This window comes from Arvicanthis niloticus, chromosome 9 (genome assembly GCF_011762505.2).
Source record: "Arvicanthis niloticus isolate mArvNil1 chromosome 9, mArvNil1.pat.X, whole genome shotgun sequence".
NCBI lineage: Eukaryota > Metazoa > Chordata > Mammalia > Rodentia > Muridae > Arvicanthis > Arvicanthis niloticus.
In genome coordinates this window covers 37015353-37039275 of record NC_047666.1, presented here as the reverse complement: position 1 = coordinate 37039275, position 23923 = coordinate 37015353, and the positions used below count along the sequence as shown (strand labels likewise).

The window sequence follows — 23923 nt, the reverse complement described above, 5'->3', positions numbered from 1 at the left end:
TATCTTATTTTCCTGGCTCAGTTTCCTCGTTTTTATGGTACATTAATGTATGTGTTATTTTCAGAGTTGCTGGAAGCATTAGTGTCACCAAAAGGGATGGGCATGCCATGCTGGATGGCTTATAATTCGTTCTCAATCGATAGTAGTTATTCTAGATAATCAGGAAGTATCTGTTTATTTCTCCCTTTCTGCTCCTGTGCTCTGAGTTTATATAAGCTGTGTCGTGTTTGCTTACCTAAGAGGTTTAACTAATTCCCTATGTTTGGTGTATGCAATATGGCTTATGTCAGCACTTCAAGGCTTTGCTGCTCAAGGGGTTTTTGTTCCCTGGTAGATACATGAAAAGGTATGGCACAAGATGTAATGAAGGCAACTATGTAACCTTTTGCAAGATCCTTCTCTTGCTGGCCCTCATTTTTATCTGCAAAGTCAGGCTTTATCTAGAATACATCTCCAGCAGACGTTTTTCTGAAACCAATAGTTTACCCCCAAAACCATGAAGGCCAAGAGGTTGGACCGAGTCCTCATTATTGCACAAATCCTCCTCCCATGACCACTCTCTCTAAACACCAGTTCTCACTATCTAAATCAAAGCTTATTGGCTTTGCTTCTTTGCTGAGACAAGGTTTCACATAGAGTCAAACTAGCCTAGAACTTGCAACATAGCCTAGGTTGTCTGTGAGCTCTTGGCAGTCCCCCTGCCTCAGCTTCCTGAGTACTGGGATCGCAAGTGGGAGCCACCATGGCCAGCTTGTGACACTTCGATGTTTATTTACATAAACTTACATAAAAGCAGACTCTATCGGCTTTGGGAGATTAAGATAAATGAACATGTTTCCTGAAACGACTTGGGATTTTCTTCTAGAAGGATGCTGAAAGATACTGAGTGGAACTTCCAACCTGCACTATGTTTTATTTGTAACTGATTTCCTAAAGTATTAAGTTTCTGTCATGGTTTGGGTGTGAAGCGTCTTCCAAATGGTTCATGTGTTAAAGCCCTCCATTGGTGGACTCTGGCTTATCAATGGACCCATACATTAGTGAACGGTGAGAAAATGTGTTGCTCTTGCTGGAAGGTGGGGCAAATATTTGAAGATGGGGCCAAGCCGGAAAGTCATGAGGGTGGCTCCTTAAGGGTCTCGCCCCCTCTTTCTCCCCTTCTCTCCCTCTGCCTTTCCTGTGACAGCAGCCTCCTGCTCCACATGTTCTTACCACGGTGATGTTCTATTCTCCTTCATAGTGATGGAAGAAGCCAGCCAGGGAATGCACCTCTGAAGCCAGACATGAGGCAACCATTTCTTCCTCTGAAATAATTTGAGATCTTTGTCATGGCATGAGAAACTGACTGGCATGGTTTTTGCATAGCAAGGCCGACTTTTTCGGTGGCATCCATGAGCAGAGCAGGGCAAAGGTGCTTGTAGGGTTTCGTGTTGAGTTCCTTCTGCCTCCTGCACCAGCTGGACTCTCATGCCTGCATCCAGAGGGGCTATAGAGGAGCAAGTGGGTGGGAAGCTGCCAAGGGGAGGGGTCGACAGGAGTCTCATTCATTCACACAATGGAACAATGAAAGCCACATCTGCTGTGTCTGCCCTCCTAGTCCAGCGTTTGCCCGCTGCTGTGTGAAGCAGTTTGGCTAAACAATTGGCAAGGGGGAGGTATGCTTACTGAATGAAGCAGGGCCTCCAGGGGAAAGCCATGTCTTTTATAGGGATTATGATAGATATATCTAAATGGTCTCGAGGCACAATGCCCACACTAACGGTTAGTTCATCAGCATCTCCAGCCAGCTTCATCCTTACCACACAGTCAATATCTATTCAAACCCAGACTCAAAGCTGCCATGCTGCTTTCAGTAATTCTGAGACTTGAGATTAAGATGCTATTATTATCTTGGGTTCTCGATCCTACCCTGACAACCCTGATGGTATTGTAGGTAACTTGCCGCACTTGAGAATATCCCCCTACAGAGACCAGGCTGGCCTGACACCAGATGTCCAAGGGTCATATGATGATTTGTGTCATGAGGGAGAGGTCAAGTCAGTGTTGCATTGCATCTTTGGTTGTTAAGGAGAACCGCCCATTTTCATTTGTGTTTTGAGAGAGAGCTCTGTTCTAAATATCTAAAAATCTGAATCTCTAAACCGGTGATTAAACTGTAGCCAGCCAGGGGAAAATTAGAAATAAATTGGAATTGTCAGTGACTTGTGACTGACAGTCCTTCTAACTGCTGTGGAAATGACTAAGTCTCTCTGCTTTGTGTTTCAGGCTTTGAGGAGAAACCCAGAAGAAAGAATGTGGGGAAAGAAAAGATGACATTGGTGCAGGCCCAACAGAATCCAAGGACCCTTCCTGTGAGAACAGACTGAGGGCAAGAGAGAAGCCATTATTAGTCAAAGGTAAGCACTCAGTTCTGTGACTACCAAAGCCTTGCATGAGCTGTGAGCACACTCTGAGGTGTCCAACAGGGAAGGAGTAAAAAGCACATTACCACAACCATCCAAACCTCTGCGTTGCCGCCGATGAAGAAGAAAGAACACACTTACTCTTCCACGTTGAAATAAATGTGAAATGGCCCAAAGTTGACTGGGAGACTTCCGTTTTATAGGGGTTCTCTTCCTAGAGAGAAAAATAAACTAAAATGAAAAGAAAAAAGATTTAAAAGTAGCAACTGTTCTGTGCTTTAGATGAATTTCCTACATGTTGCTAAAATTTTGCACAAGCGTTCTATTTGTGAATCTTTTTTTTTTCTTTTAAAAACTATGTATGTATGTATGTATGGGGAGTTTTGCCTGCATGCAGGTCTGTGCACATAGTGCATTCCTGGTGTCCACAGAGGCCAGAAGAGAGCTTCAGAGTCCTTGGGACTAGAGTCCCCTGGGATAGTTGTGAACTACTCTGTGGATACTGGAAGTCAAACCCAGGTCCCCTGGAAGAGCAGGTGGTAGTCTGTACCATGGAGCACCTCTCTAGCCCCATTTTACATATTTTTTTCTATTCACAGCTAAACATGTTACTAGCTCAGGGCCAATGAACAGATGAACAAAGCTAATAATTGAGATTTAGTGATTTTGGTTGTTTTTGACAATTTCATACATGTGTACAGTGTAGCTTCACCATACCAGATCCCTTCCCTTCTTTGTCTTTTTTATCTGATCTTCCCAACACTGTGCCTTTCAACACTAAGGTCCTCTTGTTCATTTTAAATAACTCACTGAGTCCAGCTACTGCCGTCCATATGTGCACAGTTGTGGGGCTATCCACCAGAGCAGTGGTTCTCAGGGGCCATCCACTGGTTCTCAACCCTCCTAATGTTCTGACCCTTTAATACAGTTCTTTATGTTGCAGTGACCCTCAAACATAAAATCTTTGTTATAACTTCATAACTGTAATTTTGCTGATTTTATGAATTGTAACGTAAATATCTGTGTTTCCTGATGGTCTTTGGCGATCCCTGTGACCCACCCCCCCCAAAGCAGTCATAATCCACAGGTTGTGAACTGCTACAATAAGAAGTGGTCAACCTTCCAGAGGCCACGCCTCTAAAGAAAATGGACTCTTCCCCTGCAGCCAGCAGCTGCCGGTACCTCCTCATCTAAAGCTGGGCACCAGGAGCTTCTCCTCTCTTCATGCCTGGAATTTTGACTGGCTTGTAACCCTGACTCACATTCTTTCTGTTCCCCTTACCATGATTCTGTCCCCTTGCCCTACATCTTAGGGTAGGGTAAGATTAATATAACAGCCTGTTCAGGGCTTGAACACCCAAGGGCCACTTAATTCTCAGCTCTTTGATGGGTTGTAAATAGGGTATCAGAAATTCTAAATGCTCACTCGGCTTGATATCCAAACTCTTCCCACAGAATTGGCACTAAGAACTGTGACATGCTTCGTATCAGGAGTCACTGGGGAAACAGAAAGCATATTGTGGGCTGCTGAGATAGTTCAGGGGTAAGAGCACATGCCACACAAGCTCAAGGCCCAAGTTCAAATGCCCAGCACCCATGTAAGAAAGCCAGGCTGTGTGGGGACTGTGCGGGGGCACTGGGAAGGCAGGAAAAGCTCCCTGAGACCGGCTGGTCTATCAGCCTAACTCAGCTTCAGACACTGGCAGATCCTGTCTCTCGGAAATAGGGGGAGATGAGAGGCCAGAGCACATGTGATGGTTTGAAGGAGAACAGCCCCTGTGATGGTATGTGCTCAGCCCAGGGAGTGGCACTATTAGAAGGTGTGGCCCTGTTTAAGTAGGTGTGACCTTTTTGGAGTAGGCATGGTACTGTGGGTGTGGGCTATAGGACCCTCATCCTAGCTGCCTGGGAATCAGTCTTCCACTAGCAGCCTTCAGATGTAGAACTGTCAGCACTGTCTGCCCTGTGCCTGCTGGATGCTGCCATGCTCCCACCTTGATGATAATGGACTGAACCTCTGAACCTGTAAGCCAGCCCCAATTAAATGTTGTCCTTCTAAGAGTTGCCTTGGTCATGGTGTCTGATCACAGCAGTAAAACCCTAACTAAAACATCCCTGATAGGCTCACAGGTTTGAATGTTTGATCACCAGGCAGTGGCACTATTTGAAAGGATTAAGGCATGTACCTTGTTGGAGGAAGTGTGTCACTGGGGGTGTGTCACTTTGAGGTTTCAAAAGCCCAAGCCAGGTCCCAGTGTCTTTCACTTCCTGCTGCCTGCCTGTTACTCCAGCTCCGGACTCTTTGGCCATCTGCACTTCTGTGCATAAACGTACATAGACACACACTCATGCACATAATTTAAAAATACCAGAGATGGCTTAGTGGCTGAGAGCTCTTGTTCTTGCAAACAATCTAGTCTCAGCACAGATGTGGCAGCTCAGAACTGTCTATAACTCTGGTTGCAGGAGATCCAATGCCCTCTTGTGACTTCCAAGGGCACCAGGCATGTATGTGTGCAGATATGCATACAAGCAAAACACACACACATAATCTAAAAGTCTAAAAGAAATGTTTAGGGCTGGAGAGGTGGCTCAGCAGTTAAGAGCACTGGCTGCTCTTCCAGAGGTCCTGAGTTCCATTCCCAGCAATCACATGGTGGTTCACAACCATCTCTAATGGTATTCGATGTCCTCTTCTGGTGTGTCTGAAGAGAGGGACGATGTACCAATATACATAAAATAAATAAATATTTTTTAAAAAAAAAAAGAAAAGAAATGTTTAATCATAAAACAAAGCTTTGAGCAGGTTTGAGGAATCAAACTCAGATCCGTGTGTCTGTAAAACAAGCACTTTACCAGCTGTGCTATTTCCTCAAACCCAAGACCTTGTTATTTTTCTTTGAAGTGATTCTTCAGACTCCCAAGTTAGAAAAGGTTAAGAAAAAGCAGCAAGTTACTAGCTAACTTCCAGTTACCGGTATTTGCTCATTGAAGCCTTTATAGAGGGAAGAGATGTTGTCATTTCCATTTCATGGATGACGACACTGAAAACAGAGAGGCTATGCAACATGCCCAAAGTCACACAGCTAAGGAAAGGCAGAGCTGGTCTTCAGGAGGGAAGTGACTCCATGGCTGCTGTGCCTCACCAGCCCCCACTCTGAAGGCTCCAGAAACGGGAAAGCATCATAGGCTGAGTGAGCCCTTCAGGTGTTCCTCCTTCAAGGTTTTATCTGGAGAACTAGAAGGCCTGGAAGGAATTCGGTTTTCTGCAGTATATATTCTAACCTGAGGCATACAAATACTTTGTTTCTAGCTGTAAGAAGAGTCTTTAACATTTAATTTGATTACTAATTAACATAAATTTAAAATTTAACATTTTCCTTAACTACAGTCATGATGGTGAACAAAGCAAGGCTGCTTACCAAAAACCACAGGTTTTCAGACGCTTTGGCAGGGAGATTTGGTAAATGAAATCTACTTCTCCATGATGTCTCCACACCGAAAGGAAAAAACGGGAATGCACAGTCTTTCCTTCCTCCAAAGATCTACATCTCACAGAGTGGGAAGATAGTTTAAGAAAAAAACAATCATAGCTATGTTCAAGCAAACTGGGGTATTAAGGGGAATTTAAATTACTTTATTGCAAGAACTTTCAGAAATTTAAAAAACATAGGTGAATTACAAGTAAAAGGATAGAATGCATAATTATAACATAATATAAACTTTTTCTTAGTTATTTTATCCCTAAAACCTTCTTCCATGAAATCCTGTGTTCGGTTAGCCACACTTTCTAGCAGGCTTTTTGAAGATCTTTTAAGTAGGAATTTTCCAGATCCACCACTAGGGGTCAGTCGTGCCGCACCCAGCGCTACGCTGGCCATTTCCTATCCTGAGAAAACCTTCACCAAGTGCCCTCTGCACACCTGAACACAGGCTGACATATACATTCCTAACGGTCAAGGAGTGCAAGAAGGAGGTTTAGGAGCCCTCTAAACGGCCTCACTTTCAGACCCACCCCCAACCCCCGCCTCGGTGGTTCTCAGCCCTATTTCTCCTAAGAACATGGCCTTTCTGTCATCGCAGGCTCCAGAAGCACCTTGTGTACCTCGAAGGTGGCCACTGAGGAGAAATTCCTCAGACACTGCGGGAACCGCAACGCCTTTGCCGGTTTAAGCTTCTGCTTCTCGTCAGGCCTGGTTGGCTTCTCTGAGGAAACTTCTGAGAACCATGAGTGGCTTGGTCACTGCCCCAGATCTGGCTAGAAGTGATATGCCTAAAGTAAGGGGGCCACCCTCCCTTCCCATGCCAGGACAGACATCATCAATCTCCCACAGCATCCCTTGGTCACAGAACTCAAAATAGTCTCAAGATCCCTTCCTGACTCAGGCAGACATTACTAATCAAGAGGCTATTAGTTAACATGACTGGAAACTTCGCCTTGAAGACGGTAGTAAGTTCCTTCCACGCTTTGAACCTTCTCTGGTGATTCAATTTAATTTCTCTAACCTTTGTATGGAGAGCATGCAGAGAGAGAGAGAGAGAGAGAGAGAGAGAGAGAGAGAGAGAGAGAGAGAGAGAGAGAGAGGAATCGGTCATATATGGTAGCGCAGACAAGTAAACCCACCCATGGGGAGGCTGAGGTTAGAGGACCTGGAATTCAAAGACATGTCTCAAGAAAATGGTGTTTTGTTTTTTCTGACCTGCAGTAAAATGTATGTTTCTACAGCTCCAGCTGTTTTTATTATAGCTTCCCTGTGATGCCCTGCTCAGGTACCACACCTAACTGAAACAGAGATGTTGTTTCATCCCAGCATCATCCAGCATCGGCCCCAGACCTAAACCTGAGCCACCCTGTGGTGTCCCTTCTGGACGCTTGATACTGTCATATAACATATATCCCATTTTAATTAGCAAGTCCATGGAACTAGTAGATTCTGTGAATGAAGTGCTAAGAAAACTGTGTGTGTGCGTATGCGTGTGTGTGTGTGTGTGTGTGTGTGTTCAGCAAAATCTGTGTCAGGTATGAAAAGCAGCTGAGATGGTAGACTTTTAGCCCAGTTAGCATCCGACAACCTTGTTTCTATTGAATGCCGAGCACATACTTAGTATTACAGGATGAGAGGCATGATAGCACAGCCACTAGGCACAGCTTCTGAGGTGGGGTGAGCCCCGCTCCTTGGCTTAGTTGGTATTAACGTCTCTGGTGACTTACACCTAACACCCCCGTCCTATGGCTCATTTCTGTAGCCATGCCTCCACTGTGAAAATTGTGTGGGGTTGGGAATTTGATAGTATAATTAACAGACATTTATAGTGCCTGTAGGTGCTATGATGAAAAAATGAAGACAAAAGCAGCCATGTACACTCTTGAATCCCAGTTCCATCAGCTGTGAGATCTGACAGCTAGGCCCCAGGGTCAGAATTTAATTCATAAATGGAGCATTGGGGAATGAACTTTCCCCCCTCATGGCCAGTGCTCTGAGCTGTGGGCACAGCATGCTTCCAAAGCTGGCTTCAGGACACTGTCACTCATCACTTAGGATGGTGAGAAAATAATGAGCAGCCGTGTTCAACCTCGCTGTTCATTCTTTAGAAGATTCCCTGCGAAATTCCACGCCATTCACATCCTTCTGACAGCTGAAGAGATTGGCCTTTGTTAAAGATCTTGCCAGAAGTACTTGGGGGGATTTCTAGCGTCAGGGGAAGGGGACACAGGCACATCGGATATCGGGAAGAAGGCGTCGTGGAAATATTACAATGAAAGATGAACGTTACTGGTGAGATGGCTCCGTGAATTGCTGAGAAGTAGTGGGTGTCATTAAGGAGGGACAACATGCCTGCTATGTCTTAAGTCTCCCAGACTGCCTAAGGCCATTTGCCATGTTGAAGATGGGAGGTAGGGATAAAAAAGCTGTTACTTTTCAAGCCCCTGACTGAAAGATAAAGTCAACACCAGCCTCATCTGTGTTATGGAGCCTCTGCAGTTTGTGGTTCAGGATCTGACACACATTCTTCTAGCTTTACCTCAAGACAGCGGCTTCGGGAATTAACTTAGTGTTCCTCAGCAAATCTTAAAGGCGCCTCTTCACGTTGAAAGAAGCTGCTTCAGTTTCAACTAGGAATATTCACATGGGGGATTCCAAGGTAATTGACAGATAGGTCGGTTCTTGTGTCTTCTCGAGGTCATTTGATTTATGACGGGGGGTGCACCTCCTTTGTTCAATGTTCATTTTTTATTAGCAGTGGAATCAAGGGGTTTCTCCTTGCATGCAGTTTCCATTTGTATATCTTATGGAAATCATCTCTTCCCATCCCTAGCATAACTAAGAAAAAAAAGTTAATCTGGAGTTGACAGACTGAAGGGCAAGAAAAAAGTGTCTTCATTATCCACCCCAGGTAGTTAAGTACAGGCCGATTGTTCCTTATCTGAACTGCTTGAGGACAGTGTGTTTTGGATTTTAGATTGTTGTTGTTATTATTTGAAAAGCTGTATGCACATAATGAACTCTTTGCACTAAGATTCAATCTAAACATAGATTTCCTTTATGTTTCTCATGAAGTTTGTTACTTGTAGTATACATAAGCCTAAGGTGATTTTATACAGTATTTTAAATAATTTTGTATGTGAGACACCTTTGTGGTGTGGATTTTTCCACTGTGATGCTTAAACAATCTCATGTTTTGTGTTTGATGTTTTTGGAGACATTCAACCGACAATCCCAAATAACTGGACAGCATGAATGCTCAGCCTCTGCCTGCTGTGCTTAGTTGGTGTTGTGACTGATAACCGGTCTCTAAAGTCGCATTCCCTTCTTGAATCTTCTCTCTCTCAGCTGCCCCGCCCCCTGGCAGTGGCTGAAGCCTGCAGGAGCGGCGTTTGCAGTCCGTGCAGATTCTCACCTACACAGCAGGTGGCGCTGATGAGCAACACTGATGCTCCCAATAGCGATTCGCTGCCGAGGAGCACAGCTCGGCTTGCACAGTTTCAAGATAAAGATCTGTATATAGTTCCTCCACCAGTGTGCACATGCAGCAAGGGAACCTTATCAAGTCTGCATCTTACACTCAGCAGAAACACTGCCTTGAGCTGGGAAAGTGTTTTCCCGTGGTTACACATTTTCTTTATTACCTGTCATAATGGAGTAAGTTACCAACAGTTTGCCTACCCATCAGTTCTCTCAGGGAATGCTCTGGAAAGCAAATCCCTTTCAGCAAAGTGGCAGTGCCTAAGTATCCCTTCTCGGGGAAACTAAAAAAAAAAAAAACTGCACTAGTTAAATTTAAATTATATTGAGATAAAGTTATTAAATGTTAAACATGTCTGTGATGTAAACACTCTGGCTGACTTCTACAATGAATATTTCCATATGATTGATATTTAGTGCCATAAAAAGGGTCTCCAGTGGTGCTTATTTTATTAAGACAAAAATGTGAGCTCTGTGGACGGATCTTGTGGCTACTGTAATGCTGAGCTGTCAGGAAGATAAGCAATATTTTGCACTTAGGTACCTGATGTGTGTTATAAACAGATCTGTGCTTCCTGGGCGGTGGTACAGCCAGGGAAAGTATAGTTTGATTCCCCTATTAGTGACTGAAGGGGATGCCGGACTAAAGTTGAAGATAGTAATGATGAAAGATGTAGTTTTCTCTAACCAATCTATATTCTGTTCTTGGGTTCTCTTCAAGGGCCCTTTGAGAGTCATGGGCGTGTGGCTAAAATCTCATGGTCTCTGAGCTAGGGTGGGGACAGGGTGGACCCCAAAGCAAGATGGAGATGTCTCTGAGGAGCTGAGACTAGTCAGTTTTGACTATGGTGATAGTCCTGTGAATACATACACGTGTCAAAAGTGTACAGTCTGTCCATTTGAAAGGGTAAATGTGAGTTAATCATTAATGCAAGAAGGAAAGGAAGAAAGAACAAAGGAAGGAGAATGAAGATGATGAATGGGTGGGGTGTTGCTACCAGTGAAGCAGCCACTGTTGCCGTCCCTCCTATGCTAAGGCTCCTACGGAGGTTAACGCAATGGAGGTTAAGGGGAAGACTGTCTTCCAGTTCCGCCTGCTTGCTGTGTGACCCAGAGCAAGTTCACAGACCTCTCTGTGCCATCCTTCACTAGAAAATGCACAGTGCCGTGACTGTGTTTACCCCAAATGAGGGAGGATTAAATGGATTCACATTTAAAGCGCTTACGATAATGAAAAAAAAAAAGGGGGGGGGAATGTCGGGCACATGATGTATGTTGTAAAGTCGTGTAATATTTAAAAAATACTTGGGAGGGAGCCGAGGCTGTGATAAAGAGCAGCAAAGTGGAGGTTGCTCTCCGTAATCACGGAAAGATAGCGCCTGGCCGGGAGGAGCTAATTCGTAAATAAATAAATAAACAAATAAATAAATAATAAAAGGGAGGGGTGGAGAAACAGATGAATGTGTGAGTGTGTGTCCCAAAGACACGCCAACTTACTTGTTAGTATTTTGCTAGATGAACTTGATTTCTTTCTTTCTTTTCTTTTTTCTTTCTTTCTTTCTTTTTCTTTCTTTCTTTCTTTCTTTTTTTTTTTTTTTTTTTTTTTTTTGGCTCTGGCTAGGCCTTGGCTCTCAGTTGCCTCACCTCCCAACATCCTTTTCCGTTTCCAAATAACTTCCCCTGCTGGACCACCCCACAGGACACATTTCCAGAAGATAGCACCAGTACATTATGCAGTGTTTGCAAATGAAAAATCATACTATGTAGCTAAGCAAAGGTCTCCCATCAAACTCTGGGTGGTCCGTGCAATGAATATTTACATTTTATTGATGTTTAGTGCCACTCAGATGGTCTCCCATCTGTGTCAACCATTTGGGGCAAGACAAACTGCTCCTCTGCTCCGTCTCCATTGCAGTCCTGCTGCTGTTAGGCCAGGGTGCTTCCCTCTTTGGATAACAGTGTGTGAATTCACAAGTAAATTAGCTCAAAGTGAGGTTTCGTATAAGTTTCTATGCCATATTTTAGTCTCCAGCCCTTGTATGTGGGAAATCAGAACAATGGAATTACAGAAACATAACATCATGAAATAATCCAACATTTAATGTAATTTTAGCCTTTCTCATTAAACCTAAAGTGTAATTTACAAGACAGAAGGGGAACATGTGTCTAGTGAGTCATCTTTAAATGTCATTAAAGTCTCATTATTTAAGATAGTTTTTGTTTGTTTATATTATTTGGTTGGGCTTGGGCTTTTGATACAATACAAGTTCTTCCTTCGTAGGCCAGAGTCACCTTTACCAACCCACCCACCTCCCTGCCCTTTGCCATGGCTTCTCCCACACACACTCCCACTTTTCTCTCAAGGACATCATGGCCTTCTATTTAGAAAGTGTTCTAAAACAAAACCATAACCCAGAAGACTTGTAATCAACAGAAACTTATGTCCCACAGTCTGGAGGCAGGACGGTCAAGGTCAAGGCACCAGCTGACTGGGTGTCTGGCGAGGTCCCATGGGTATGGATGGTGTCATTTAGTGCCGCCCTCTACTGGTGTTGAGTGGCAAGGCAGCTCCTGCAGCTGCTTTTATAACAGCACTACTTACGCTCATGAGGGGTCTGTCTTCAGGACCTAACTGGTGGTTAGGTTTCAATACAGGTGTTTTAAGGGGTGAGGGGCACAAACAGGACTCCGAGAACTCCTTTTAAACACCAGCAAAATCACCAGCAAAAGTGTATAAATCACAGGACTAGAGGCAATGCCCAGGCTTTAACATCAAGACACGATGCTGTGGTTCACAAACGTATTGGGCTGCATTCCTAACTATCTTATGGGGTCTTTAGGCCACAGGTTGGATGTGCCCAGAGGCGATGAGGCAGACACAACAGCATGGAAGCTGAAGCTAGAAGTAGTGAGTTCCCGGTCACACCTCAGCAGGAAACATGTGGGTCAGGAGACTCACGTTTTCTGTGACCTGTGTTAAGTCACAGAACGATTGGACAAGAGCCTCAAGTCTTGATTTTAGAGTCTAGAGTTGTAAATTTGAGATAGTGGACAAATTTCTACATTTGGAGTCTGTGAGTGATGAGGATTGCCTGTGCCGATGAAATCCTCACAGAAAGGCCTCTGGTGGTCCTTCCCTCCAACTCTGATCAGTGTTGGCTAAGTGTAGGACTGACAGGGAAAATGGCCAGGATATTAAACTGATGTGCCTAGACTCCACCACTCCCCCATCTGCAGCCCACTGTGGCCATCAGAACGTTTCCAGGGCAAACCTAGAGGTGAGCAGGCCACAGGACTGCCTGTGGGCCCAGTCCAGCATACAGCTGCCTGCTTGAGGATTGTGTTAAGATGAGACCGGTTCATTCATTTTTAAATGGAGGCAGGGAATTAGGTAGCTGGTCCTTTGACCTATGAAGACCATACAAAATTCACAGTTTGGTTCCTGATAAAATTTTGCTGAAGCACAGTCATGCCTACATGGTTTTGTATTGTCAGCTGCTGCCTTTGTGCAGTAAGATGAGTAGTTATAAGAAACCTTTGATCCCACAAAGTTGAATATATTCATTATCTAGTGTGTGAGTGTTTTGGGTTAATGATCAATTTCCTGCAGCTACGTCCCAAATGTAACATCTGTTTCATTTTGTCTTGATTTTTGACCATTATCCTACAAATCATTTAGATCAGGGCCAATCAGGAGAATTTTCCATGACTCTGCCTTGACCTGATCTGCTTTCCCTAATGTGCCAGCCCCGAAACGGGTGACCATTGACTAGAACACTTGAGAAGTGCTGGTAGAACTGAACGCTTAATGTTTGTTCGTGTTTAATTAAATAGAATTATCCACATGTGACTACTGGCTACCCTTGTGGATTCAAGATTAAAAACTGCCTGAAGGCTGGACTTGTTCTCAACATTTAAAGATAAGGAGCTGTTACGTAAGGTCAGAATTCTGGATTCTTGTAGAAAATTAGAACATGTAGAAATAGCATGTTCTGAGAGGGTAAGCTGTGTTTTCTGGCTGCTCCTGTACCTAGCTATCGTGTGTGTGTGTGTGTGTGTGTGTGTGTGTGTGTGTGTGTGTGTGTGTATACATATATATGTATACATATATGCATATTATATATGTGTGTATATATATATACACATTATATATACCACTTCATCATCATCATCATCATGATGGAGGGGCCAGCCTCATCTGAAACCAAACCTGAACTCCATTAGCAAAGGTCACAGTCACTACAAAATGATGTTGCCTCCACGTTCATGGTCAGGTAAAAGAGGGCCAAGTCTGCACAAGTCAGCAAACCCGGAAGTGGTAAGGGCTGGCTCCTCTGCGTGGCATCTGGCTTCACGCTCACAACTACACTCACTTCACCAACGGCCACTAACGCAGGAGCAGAGGCATCGGAGGACACTCCGGCTGACATTTTCCCCAGGCCACTGACCTAGCAACTGGCAAAGTAGAACTCAAACCAAGGAATATGGGTTTCCAAAGTACGGAGTTAAAAAGGTCTCTTTCTAAACGAACTTTAACGAGACTAGCACATGGAGATGGGGTAGCACCCAATAAAACTTAACACCCCTCTATGAAGGCCCCTTTCAAACCTTCCCTGGGGATTTAACAAGTGCCCTACTTTCATTTCTGTCCAGCAATTCATTGGCTAGGACTTTAGAAGAAAGCCCACAGGACTCTGGGAAAAAGAAAGTGGATCTCAGTAAGCCCAGGGACTGTGGGGGAACAGAGATGTGAGGGAGGTCAGCGTGTTGGGCCATCCAAAGCCCCAGCATTGACAGCTAGGACAATGCCAGAGGCAGACAATGAGAGAGGAAGTCTGTGAAGGAAACAGGTTCAGGACTCTCTGCCTCCCATGTCCTCATTCCCATTGTGCCTCTCACTGAGTCAGCCTGGAGAGGAAGAGAACAGAGACTTCATTCTCACACACACACCTCTAACTTATCCCCAACAGGGAAGAAGAGGCTGAGACACATGAGCACGGATAAGACACAAACAGGCACCCATCCCTCACCTCCACATATCCAGGAGCCACAGGTCCCATACCCACACACTCAGACACCCTGTGGTGCCCTGCCACCCCACCATACAGTGGAGATTTCAGTCAGGGTTTCAGGGAGAAAGCACATGTTCAAGGACTGTTGTCAGCCTCAGATGTGCCACTTAGTTACAGAATGACAGGCTGCTGGTAGAGCGCTTGCCTGGCACACAGGAAGCCCTGGGTTCAGTGCCCAGCATAGCATAAACTGGACACACCTATAATGGAAGCACTCAGGAGGAGACAAATAGAAGTTCAAGGCTAATCTTCAACTATGTAAAGATTTGAGGTTAGCATAAGACCTTGTTTCAAAAAAATAAAATGCTGGATGACTTAATGCCTCTGGAGTTGAGAACAGGGTTGAGATAGATGATGATAGATAGGTGTGACAGGGTCAGAGCTAGTGAAGACAGCAGGGGACTCCGCGGGTGGGGGTGACTAGAAAGAATCCCTTACCTTAGGGGTTGTTTAGTAAGTCAGCTATCAGGCAGAGCCCTTGACTGACACTAGAAAGGACTGCCTCACCTCACCGGGAAGTGAGCAGTAAGGAAGGGCGTAAGAGAGAGACCGGGAGAGGCGTCAGGCTGACACAGAAACCGCTGAACTCTCCATGTTTGCTGTTGGATTGGTTCATGGTGGCCTGGCCTGTTTGAATTGGACTTTTATCCCCACAGCTGAAAAGCTTGGCTAAACATTTCCCTGTTCCATTTCTTAATTTCCCTCAAATCTGTCTCCCAGTCTATTTTGCAGTTAACATTAATCTTATTTCCTGGCTCTGAGCCATCTCACTTACACAGGGGACATTTTCTTCCCAGTATACCTTGCTGCCTGGGTGTGTGTTGTACTTGACTCTACACTTGGGTAGTGTGCCCTTATCTATTCTCTAGCTCAGATCTGAACAATAAACCCCTTGCAAAACAAGTACATCAATTTTCTATCGCTGCAAAACCAATTACCATCGATGTAATGGTTTACTCAGCACACATGGGTAGCCATGGGTCAGGACTCTCACATAATTTAATTGGGCCCTTTGCTCAGGGTTTCACCAGACTCAAATTCAGGTGCAGGCCCAGGCTATGATCTTGCCAGAGGCCCAGACTCCTCCTTCATTTGCACTGGCTCCTGGGAGAATATGGCTCTCTTCAGCTATAGAACTGAAAGCCCTCAGCCACCTCTCTCTCACACACACACACCGATGGCTCCACAAGAGGGCTGTGCACGCCTTCAAAAACAGCAAACCACCTTTCTCTCCCATCTGTCGTGATGCTGTGAGGGAACATTCACTGGGGTGATGCTGCAGTGCCTTTGGCATATAACATAAGCAGATCAGGGTCATGGCAGCCCATCCTTGCCATTTTCTCTGAGCTAGAAGCACATCAAAAGCCCCAGCGGCACACAAAGGCATGGGTTACCCGGGGAGTGCACATTTGGGACCCATGTTGGCATTCTGCCATCACCTCTTCCTGGCCAGTGACCTCATAGTCTAAGCCCACTTCAGGAGTGATTCGTACTGGTTGGTAAAGTTGTCCTATATAAACAGAAATGAGAGCTGTGGTATGTGAATACATTTTGGATTTGAAAAGACAAGTGTAGTAGGTTGAATAATGGCCCAGAGGTATGGAATCCGAATTTCTGTAATCTGTAAATGTTGCCCTATATCACAAAGACTTGGCAGGGGTGATTAAATTGTGGTTCTAGAAATAGGGGGTTACCCCAAATTATCTGGAGACAGAGTGACTGTAGATGCATATCCAGATAGATAGACAAGGTGATATGAAGACAGAGACAAAGAGTCGAGTGATGTGGACATGAGTTAAGGAAGGCCAACAGCCACCAGAGGCATAGAGATGCAAGGACCAGAGCCTCCAGCCCTAGTGGACTGTGTGTGTCACTCAGTGGCAGTGATTTGGAGCTTCCGATTCTCAGAGCCATGCAAGCTGCCCTTCTGCTGTTTCAAGCTTCCTGTTCTATGGTCATTTGCTGCCGAACCCCTAAGAAAGGCTCTAGAACCTTGGGATCCAGCTTGTAACCTCCGACATGCTTGAGCTCAAAGACAATGTGATTGGCCAGGTATCTGTCATCTGACTTACAATACAGTATGTCCCTCAACCAAGTCTCTGGAGTGTTCTGCAGCCTTGTGGGAGCTGATGTAGAAGTGACCTGCTCAAAGATCCGTATGAATGATGCCAGTGGATACCAGCATGGGGGTCCAACATGGTTTCATGTTAGCTGGAAAGACAGAGCCCTGTATTCAGCAAAGGGGCCTAGTTTTCCTCATATGGATGTAACACACCTTTCAAGGGAAGTAAGATGAGTGTTATCTCTCACTGCTTTTGTTGTTGTCCCTGAACATATCCACTTTTGGTGCAGGGGATCAACCCACTTGTTCCCCACTACATAAATGTTCTAACACGGACCTTCAGCCCCTGCCCATGTACTGATCAGTACCTTCGTTTGCTTCCTTGCTTGTTTTAACACAGGCTCTAACTCTATAGCAGTTTGGTCTCAAACTTTTGGTCTTTCTGTCCCATTCTCCTGAGCACAGAGGTTACAGGTTTGGGTCACCTCACCCCTGGCTCATATTACTGCTTTTGCTTAGCTCTTACTGTGTCTAACAGATGCTTTTGAATATTTTTTGATTCCACAAACAAGCATTGTTACCCATCAGTATGTCCTGAGAGGTGGAGACTAAATAGATAATATTTCCTGCTCTCAAAAATCTCTGTGGATCCAGGGAAAAGACAAAAATCAAATAGACTTATGAATATGTATGGACCTGCAGACTGAGTTAAGTCTGGAGACGAAAAAAGTCACGCTAGGAAGTTATTTAACACAAGAACTTGGCTGAGGTTGAATCACTGAATCATGAACAATTTTCTCCCAGATGTGGCTTTTTATCTGAGAGCTGATGGCTAGATCATACCCAACCAGGATGAGGAGAGGCCAGGTGTCTTCCACAGAAGTAACAGCACACAGAAAGGCCATGGCTTGCTGGTCACTGCATTTAGGGGACTAGGAGAAAGATACCAAGAAGTGGGACCATGGGGACCAAACAGGTAGACAGAGCCCCACCATGGACGTGGAAAACCAGGAACACCTGGTTGAAACATTACTGGTTTGGTTTTGTTTTAACAGTCTCTCTCTAAACCTCTCTCATTTCTACTAGGCCGACTTGGCTGAGTTGCTTGAGTCCCCAGCATCTATCTGTCTTTATCTTCCAGCACTATAGTTATAGGTGTAGATAGCCATATCCAGCTTTTATGTGGACACTGGGAATCCAAGCTTGAGTCTTCATGCTTGAGCTGCAAGCACTTGGCCCACTGGACCACCTTTCCAATCCTTTAAATACTCCTTTTGTCCCATAGGGCAGTGGTCAGTGCCTTAGAAGGTTTAGTTGTTGTATATCTCATTACAAATAGAAGCTATGTCAGAGCTCCTATGGGTGTCCCTGAAGGGCTATCCAGTCATCTTCAGAAGGCTGCTAAAGCTGGTTTCCCTCAGGCAGTACCTATGATGCCATTAAAGCCCCACCCCTTTAAAGGTCCCACTGACTGATTCAGCTTGCAGCATTGTCTACCTAGAGCAATGAGCATGCCCTAGTGAGTCAATCCTGCCAAATACACTTGTTAGGGCCCAATAATTGTTGAAGACCCCAGACTCAAATAGTATGCAAAGAAAAAGTGTTTATTTGGCAGAAATTATCAGCATGCAAGGGTCAACAATTTATCAAAATGGTGATGAACTAAGGGGCTCGCAGGTCCCCTTTTATGCAAAGCTAAGGGGAATTTTATGGAAGGATTAGTAGCCTCTAACATGATTGGTAGGGGCAAAGCAGTGACATTAGTACAATTTTGATTGGTTGCTATGTTAGTTTCTCTATATTTGGTGAGACCTTGAAGAATTTCAGAGACCAGCTTAGTCCTCATTTACCTCCTTTAGCTAGGGGTCCCAGAAGCTGATTCAGCTCCAGACTTATCCTCCCTAAGTCAGGGTTGTCATTGACTAAAGACCCGTTGTCAATGGCTCCCTCTGAGGACCACAGTTTGCTTCCTGGGGAAATTAAAAATTTTTATTCCCAAGGTTTTGGACCTCTCACACTGTTATTACTGACTTTCCCACTGGACTTTCACTGAAGAAATAGCTTTTAATTACAAGAAAGCATCTTCTCCTGCCGATAAAACTGATGGCTCTCAGCTACATGGATCCCATGTGTGAAAGTGGGGAAGAGAGCCTGGTTTTAGGTTTTAGTGTTCTGCCTCCCAAATATGGTTCAGATGGGCACTCTTGTTCTTCAGGGCATCCTCAGTCTTGAGAGGCATGCCTTGTTCCCACTTAACATGTTGAAACAGGTATGGTGTGGTTTGCACTTGATCTAAAGCATGGCATCTTACTTATAGCCCCCCCCCCCTTCCTCTGGAAGCGATGACATGTAACTGTGCTGTTTATTAGTCTTGCTTTGGACGTGCAAACACGCATCTTGAGAAGCACAGTTAAAACTATTTCATTTTGTATACCTCTCCCCAGGCCAACACCACTCTCCTGAAAAGAAACTAAACCTGATTTCTTTTCAGCTGCAAGCACTGAATGTAGCCCAGAATGGAGAAGTTTAGAAGGTTCCAATTCCCTGTGGGAGTTTAGCAGCATTTGTGGAACCAGAACTTGTTGGGCAACTAGGAAGACCCCTCCACTTCTTCTTTTTTTTTTTTTTTGAGTTCGCACATTTGTTGTTAATGATGATGATGTTGCTTTCATATGCAGCTCGCAGCACATGAGGCACAGTTTTAATGTCTTAATTCTGCAGCTTCAGGGAAAGCTACACGCCATTTGAATGCTTGGTGAATCCATCATATTGTCTTGAGATAAGTGAGGCAATCAAGCCCAACCGCCCAGCAACTAGGAGGATATGGGACGATGGGAACCCTGGCTATTTCAAGTACCTTTGCATATTTATTCTGTCTTAGAATCTGAAGACATCTGGGGAGGCCTGGTTATAAAGCAGGATTTCAGTGACATGTGATTGACTCTACCAGTATAGTTCTGGAGAGGGATGAATAGTGGGGAAAGGATTTGAGAAGTAGGCAGGAAGTTTGCATGCCTAGTTGCCTTCTGGCAGGAGATTTGATATGAGGCTGGGAGATCTGACTGGAACATCAAATTGCCTTGAGTCAAATCTGACCTAAGTTACCTTGAATCAGTTTCTTAACCTGGAGATGGTGGACAATATCTACATTATAGGGTCACAGGGAGAGAAGGTGAAACTGTCCTATGTGTAAACAGCCTATTAGTACTCAATAAATAATTATTCTCACCAGTGTTAATCATGAGCTTTTATATTAATATAGTTGTGTGCCTTTAATCCACCCTTCAATATGTGACTATTGTACATCATATATGCCCCTCAATGTGCAAGGTATTAGGAGGATAGAAGTTGCCATGGAAATTACTGCAGAGATAGGAGTAGCAGCAGGACCAAAGAGAACATCATGTTAACATTGACCTACCATTGATGTTGATAACCTGTGAACCTTTCCATTGAAATCAGGGGATCTGGAGAGGCTGTGGAACTTGTCACTAGCACCCTCTAGGGTTCTGTCACTGGATCCACCCCTTACAGCATTCAACCAAGTTAACTCTTTCCTACAATATACTTTAAATGATAAGCAAGACTCATTTCTAAATGATGAGATAAAATCAACATGTAGAAAAGTCTGAATCCATGAAGTCACCACTCATCTCACTCTGGTCGTTTGTGCTTCAAGAGAAACTTGACTAAACAGATTCTCTTTGATCATTAGAAGGAGGGGAGGCCATTAAACAAGGGACTGTCCACTCCAGGCTGTCCACATTCCACCACCCTTATCTTGACTCTCTCTGCTTCTGCTTATTCTCACTAACTTTGGGGCTATCAAGAGAACAGGGATCCTGAAAATAGACACTGTGTCCTTGGTGGAATGTCAGTGACAACTTCCCCAAATTCCAGGTGTCCCTTTCTTGTGACATCAGGGAACTTCAACTCCTCTTTCCTATGTTCTGGTTTGAAAGGGTTGTTTAAATGTATGTTTGCACTGAGTCAGACAGTTAGCGTGGGTTGTGAGCCAGACAGCTGGGATCTAGGGAAACCTTTTCTGAGTCATACTGTTTTCTTCTTCCTCCTCCTGGTCCTCCTCCTCCTCTCCCTTCTCCTCTTCTCTCTCCTTTTCTCTCCCTCCCTATGTCTCCTTTTCCCTCTCCCTTCCCACTGTTTGCCTATTTGTCAGAGAGGATAACAGTAAGCACCTCTCAGGGCTGATAAGCACATCGGAGACTTAATGGATGGAAAGTGATGAACATAGTACTTGGGGCAGGGTCAACCCCAGCGACTGTTCACTGTCACTGTCACCTTCAAGAGAAAAGTACCACCTGTCTGACAAATCTTCAAGTGTGTAACATTTCTGATATACGTCTGATTGTGTGTGTGTGTGTGTGTGTGTGTGTGTGTGTGTATACACTCTTATTTACAAAATGAAAAATTTTAAATCCTGAGTCAAGAGTTTGTTCTGATTTGGTTTATATCAAGCATGATGTCTACTTCTCACCCCTTTACTCCTGGACGGTTTAAAGTCACCCCAGGAAGGTGCACAGGCTACATTTTGGAAATAGAGACTTCCTTGTACATCACACAGTTTTTGAGAAGTCACAGGACAGAAGATTTCTGATTCCCCACGCTCCTGACAAAGAGATTCACTTTGCTGAGGGATCAGGCCTGGGGTGACTCACATCCTGTGGGATGAGAAATCAGTTTAGGAAGCCATGCTGTCTCTTCCTGTCTGCCCCAGGTATGAAAGGTATTGCTTAGACAGGTTTAATTACTCAGGCGCACCTTGTTCCAGGCTCAGGTCGTATGTGCCTTTCATGAATTGAGTCCTCTTTGTAAGAGTCTCGGGCAGTGAAAAGTTAAGCCAGTCGTGAGTTAGACTTTCTCCAAGCAAAAAAGCAGCCAATAGAGAATCCACAGCACAATTGCAGAAAAGTGACAGTAGCACAAAAAGCCTAAGAATTAGAAGCTGCCAGAAAGAAAACCAGGAAATGTGGATAGCTTGTGCCATGGCTTTGGGTTTAAATTGAACTTCTGAGAGTCCTGAGCTGTCACCACCATGTGGCACCACTGGGAGATGAATGACACATGGCATCCCTGAGGGACTAATGACCATGTTCCCTTGTCAATCAGGCAGGCTATCTCCAGTTGTCGCTGGTGGGCGGATCGGTAGTGAGTCTGCAGGATTTGTGATTCTAACCTAGGTGCCTCCTGAGAACCCTGGCCCCCTTTCTAGAAGGCTGACTACAGAATTCTGGACATCAGTGCTTTCCATTACAATTTTAAAGCGAGCACACAGTAGCAGCAACAACAAACCAGTTCCTCTCCAGCCTGCCCCCTCCTTCCATGACCTTTCAAGCATTGCTCATTAAAAGAGGACACCTCTGTGGTGTACCTCAGTGGTAGGATATTTACCTGGCATGAGTGATGTCCTGGGTTTCATTCTCAGCACTGTAAAAACAGGACAGTGCGTCTTGTGGGTAAAATACCGTGCTGCTTTGCTTCTCAGTGGTCATTCCTGGGCCCTACCTGCTTCCTTTCTCTCTTGGGCATACGTGTGGTAGTCTGACCCTAGGAGCAGCGTTTTCTCAGAGGCTACTGCCTCACAGGGTACATACACGCTTCACACTCAGGCACTCTCAGACCCTCCTGTGCCACACACACTCCCACTGGCTTGCGTGCTGCACACTGCCACACACACACACACTCATACATGCGCGTGTTCTCCTAGATTGCCTCCCGTTCACGCCCTCAGCAGCTCACCCACGCACTCTCTGACATCTGAATGACATGGCGGTTGCCTGGTTTTCAGAGCTGCTTTTAGGCCTCCACTTTAGTTCAACTGGGTAGACAGTAAGTTGCCATCAAAGTGCTGTCATGAGCAGATGTACTCAGAGAAGGTGGGGAGCTTGCCAAAAATGGGCCTTTACCCTTCTGCTACAGAACCTGAGGGCAGCAAGCCAGGGTCTATTCTGTGTCCTGGGAAATAGCATTTGTTGTCAGGAAATGTGATTATTTTGAGGAAAGGGTGGAGTTTGCAGGGCACTGTCTGGAGCTTCTGGGGGTTTTGGAATCAGAGGCAACCAGGGTTTACACTGGCTTCAACAGTAAGAGATGGTTATTGGCTCATGGAATGGAGTTGCCTACTTCAAACAAAGTTTTATCAAGAGGCTGACAACGTTCCCTGGGTTCCTCTTGCTCTGCATTTCCTGCAGGTGATGGCTGTGACCAGATCATCTTCTGTTGTAACAGCACCAACACTGTAATGAGTTGTTCCTATACAGGGAAGAGAAGGTAAATAGATCCATCTCCCAGGATTCTAAGCGACAGGCCTCACAGTCTCTCTGATGGGTTGCCTTATGTCCCAGGTCCACTCACGTGCTAACTGGTTTGTGCTAATCACGATTCTTTCCAGAGTGAGGAGTGGAGGAGAGGGGAGACTAGAAACGGAACGCCAGGGTTTTCACGTCAAGATGGGCGATGGATGCCACAAGCAACTAAACCACCTGATGAGACCTGGGAGGGGACCTCATTATTTTCCTCATGTCACCTTATCAAAGGCTGATGACAGAGTGTAAACTCCCTGCTCCCTCCTCATCACAAGTTTTCATGGTACACACAGACATGTGGGGCTTGCTTGTGTCCTCAACTCTCTGTTTGAGTTAATTTCCATTTTTGTGGATTTTTGTTGGAAATTTCTCTATAGCCCAGTAGATTGCCTCTCCCATGTGAAGAAAGAGGTTCAAACTTCTGCCTCCAGGGTAAAGATCAAGCCAGAATTCTTGAGTAACCTACTCCGGTCTTCCTTTTGTGACTTCTGCCCTAATCAGAAGTGATGAGCCAAAGCCAGGTCCCTGCAGAAGCAACTAAAGTAGTGGACTGATGATTACCTGGGCTCTTGGCTGACAGCCCATCATATCCCCAGGGCTGTCCCTCTGAATCTGCACATGTGTTCTTCATGAACAGTCTTAGGGAGGAGATCCCCTCTGTATTTCACAGAGAGCAAGCCAGAGCCTTGATGGGATGAAATCATTCCCTTAAGGTAATGAGGGACATGAAGACCAAAGTCGGATTTTAGCCTCAGTTTGCTACAGCCTGCGGATGATGCCTGAGCTTCTCTGCAGACGCACACTGACAGCAGCGCTGCAGGGAGAAGATGGAAGTCAGCCTTCCCAACTTCTGCCTTTCCTTCTTGGAGTCCTCTTCATCCATGGCTCTGTCTTATTGCCAGACATAACCACTGGCCTCCCTCTCTGGACAGCTGCCTCTGGGTTATCCACATAAACCCTGCTTCTTTGAGAACTTCATTTCCCTGGTTTACATCATTTTACATCATTTTTCGTTCAAAACACACACTTCATTCTATCACAGTCCTGCCCTGTCTTAACTGTTAAAAGTCCCCAAGTGCTGTTGTTGCTTGTACTAAAT

At 45.0% G+C, this 23923-nt stretch overlaps 1 protein-coding gene across 1 annotated transcript in view; it reads left to right on the top strand.

The window, feature by feature from the left end:
- Frmd4b (FERM domain containing 4B) overlaps positions 1-23923 on the top strand; it is a 326911-nt gene that overhangs the window by 87654 nt on the left and 215334 nt on the right. Inside the window, exon 2 of the mRNA XM_034511455.2 lies at positions 2266-2396. The gene's annotated coding sequence lies outside the window, so the exon portion shown is untranslated. The remainder of the gene's footprint in view (positions 1-2265; positions 2397-23923) is intronic.